We start from the raw sequence: 3,618 nt of genomic DNA, 5'->3' as shown, positions 1-3,618 counted from the left end.
GACAGTCACTCTCAGGGCCCTCCCAGTGCAGGGTTGGCACCAGAGAGAGATGCACTTTACATTTTGCATGCTAGGCGCCTTTCACTTCTCATCCCAGTTCCAGCTCTGGACACTGGCACTCTGTAAAGTTGCCCCCAGGTGATTCTTAGATGGGGCTAGTTTTTAAATCCACCAATGCATTAAAAGTCATTCCATTTGCTGGCTAGAAAACAAGGAATCCAAGGCCATGCAGGAAGTTCATGTCAAAGACAGGACCAGAAACGACCAGGGGAGTCTGGTAGCAGGCAAGGGGCCAAGGAGAAGGCAGGCAGAAGAACTTGGCATCAACTGCTGGGGACTCACCTACAGGGACAGAGGTTTGGCTCTACTCCTAGGGAGGCCTTGTGAGGTAAGACAGAGCCCCAGTCCAAGGTAATGGATCCCAGGCAGGGAGACAAAATGGAAATCTGGGAGTTAGAGAATAAATACAGTCATAGGAGCTAGACTACATGACTTGGTCCTCATGACCAGATGTGGCCTAGTGATGGGGTTGGAAGTATTGGCCAGGGGTGCCTGCAATTCAGGGCCCTCAATGTTCCGTCCCATGGTCCCAGAGACTGTGCAGAGCTGAGCCAGCAGGACAGGGCTCCACAGCGTGGTAGGAAACATGAGCGGTTCTCCATCTTGGGGAGGCTCAATGGCCATCTTCCAACATTCAAATGGAAATCATATAGAAAAGGAATCAGAGTTACTTGAAAGGGTTTCAAAAAACAGAACTCACAGCAAAAAGAGAAATGACTGGCAGAGTGTTCAGTAGTCCCATGGATATGTTTTTTCTTCAACAGTGTTTGGACAGAACAGACCCGGGGACTCCCTCTCTTCTAGCCTCCGAGCATCCTCCAATCTCCTCTTCACTTGCAAACTCCAGGATCATCTTCTCGGCTATCTCCTGCTTCTGGGATCAGCCCACACAGTTGTTGTGGTTAGCTCCTTCTTGCCAACCAATGAGGAGCTCCAAGATTCATCAGAATTATTCCACTGATGTGGAGGCAGCCACCAACCTCCTGGTCAATTTGCATTGGTGAGCCTCCTCCACCCACTCTCGCTAGGCCACTTCTCGCTAGGTTTCCATCATGATGATGGGGCTCTGGAAGCTGTGGGCCCCTTCTATGAATTGGCCAAGGAGAAGTGCAGGGCTCTGAGCATCTCTTGAAGATACAAAACGAGTGTGGCAGCAGTGCTCTATTCCAGGACATCCATAAGTCACCTTAAGATGAGTGGGGTAAAACCCTGGATGCCATGGGAGCCGCCATGGCCTTGGAGAAGAAGCTGAACCAGGCTCTTTTAGATCTTCATGCCCTGGGTTCTGCCCACACAGACCTCCATATCTTGACTTCCTGGAGAGCTGCTTCCTCAATGAGGAAGTGAAACTCATCAAGAAGGTGGACAACCACCTGACCAACTTTGATAGGCTGGCTGGCCCGCAGGCCAGGCTGGGCAAATTCCTCTTCCGAAGGCTCACCCTCAAGCATGACTAGGAGCCTACTGAGCCCAACAACTTCTGAAGGATCCCCCTCAAAGTGTCAGGGCTTCTGCTTGACCCTCTCCCTCCAGCCTCTAGGCAGCTTTTTAATCACCTTGGAGCTTCTTCTCAAGCCTTGGACCAAGTGGAAACAAAACTTTTTGCAGTAAAAAGAGAAAGAGAGAGAGGACAACTTTGCCCCAACATTAGGCGTTTCTACTAGCTGGCAATTTCCAAAACTGGAATAAGGCAATTCTTGTAACCTGTCCAGATGTGTAAGGAGGTTTGAAGACAGTCTCCACTGGAGAAGTGACCACTTTCTATTACATAAAATTTTTTTGTGACCAGGTTCCATACTGCTGCCCAGGTTGAGTGCAGTGGCACCATCATGGCTCACTGCAGCCTCGACCTCCCAGGCTCAAGTGATCCTCCTGCCTCAGCCTTCCAAGTAGCTGGGACCACAGGTGAGTGCCACCATGGCTGGCTAATTTTTATCTTTGTAGAGACAGGGTCTTGTTATATTGCCCAGGCTAGTCTCGAACTCCTGGACTTAAGGGATCCTCCTGTGTTGGCTACCCAAAATGCTGGGATTTATAGGTGTGAGTCACTGCACCCAGCCTCCACTTCGTATTAAACGACTGCTGTTGTCTTTCAACTCAAAGATCCTGAATTCCTTGTCTTTTTTGTTTTCTTACCTCAAGGAGCTCCGCTCTGGTTCTCCAAAATGCTCTATCCGGGTATTCAAGATGGTAAGGAAGACCACAGGGGCATTTGCATATAATTAGATTATGAAAGACTGAGGTTTGAATAAACTGTGCAGACTATTTACAGACAATTTTCAGGTCAAAATTACATCACGGCTCCCCTTACAGTCATCATCCTTTGATTTCTCTCTTCTGTTTCTCCTCCTGCACCTATTTACATTGACCCAGATCAAATCTAATCAAATCAGCTAGCATTTGTGGAGGGCTTACCGTGAGCCAGGCACTGCGCTAGATGCAGATGCTTACCTCGGAAGCCTGTGCAGAGAAGGTTGGGCTCAAAGAGTCAGGGTTGGGGAACATAAGGCACACCAGGGCCTGGGATGAATTCTCCAAGGCCACAAATGCTCACTCCCCATTCAAGCAGGCCCAGTGTAGAGAATAAAGATATCAAATTCCCTGGATGCACTCCCTACAACTGTCGCTTCAATGCTCAGATCAAAAGCCAAGACTGGGCAGGATCCTGGGAATTCTAGGATGTGTGCACATGGCTTCCACGACAGTACAAAAGGGAAAGTTCTCAGGCCAAGGAAGACAGCTGTTGGTTCCTGTGTAGACAGGGTGGGTCATGCTGAGCCGGGAGGAGAGACACAGATAAGCCCTGCCTGCCTCAGGGCCCTTGTCCGTGCTGTTCCTTTGACACTGAAGGGCTCTTCATGTCCCCCCTGCCTCCTCATCCCAGCCCCCCAGAGTCCCTTCTTCTTGCGTTTAAATGACAGCTTAAAACTCCCTTCCTTCAGAAAGCATTCCCAGATCCACCAGAGGAAGTTGGGCACCTTTCCATAGCATCTTCAGGCTTTCCTGTGTAACATTTTTCATAACCATAACCAATAACTGTTTGTGCAATTGCTTTCTCTCTAGACTACAAGTTCCTTAGGATCAGGGAACTTGAATGAATAAATGAATGAATGCCATAAGTCATAAAAAGAAGAAAAAGGTAACTGGAAGCAGGAGAAGCAGAAACTAAGGCAACAAAGATAGAGGTTTGGCTGGAGCAAACAGAAAACCAGACGGGCAAAGCCAAGGGTCAGATACAGACCAGGTACAGAAGCAGCAAGGTCAAGACTGTGAAGACAAGGCTTGCAAATGCGGGATTTCAACAGCGTCCCCTTGAGGTGAGGTGTGGGGCTCCTTTCCTGGGCATGGGGCAAGCTTTAGAGAGGAGGACTCCCACTTGAGCTCCCCTGGTTTCCAGCACAAACAAGATAACCTTCCTATGGCAGAATGAACCTCCCAATATAAATGAGGCTGTACACGGGTTTATGGGACATCTGTCCTCAGACCACAGGGACCTGAGATCCCTACTTAGCAAGGTTGCCATGTCTCACTTAGAGCTGATTATCGGATACCCTGGGT

The 3,618-nt window shown here is 49.1% G+C and overlaps 1 pseudogene; it reads left to right on the top strand.

Annotated features, from left to right (window-relative positions):
- The first annotated feature begins 226 nt into the window (after positions 1-226).
- Positions 227-1,517, top strand: LOC117081366 (annotated as a pseudogene).
- The last annotated feature ends 2,101 nt before the right edge of the window (positions 1,518-3,618 follow it).

The sequence above is a fragment of the Trachypithecus francoisi genome, unplaced genomic scaffold (genome assembly GCF_009764315.1).
Source record: "Trachypithecus francoisi isolate TF-2019V2 unplaced genomic scaffold, Tfra_2.0 Lachesis_group8, whole genome shotgun sequence".
Classification (NCBI taxonomy): domain Eukaryota; kingdom Metazoa; phylum Chordata; class Mammalia; order Primates; family Cercopithecidae; genus Trachypithecus; species Trachypithecus francoisi.
Note: the sequence above shows the minus strand (reverse complement) of the source record. Positions and strands in the feature narration are given on the sequence as shown.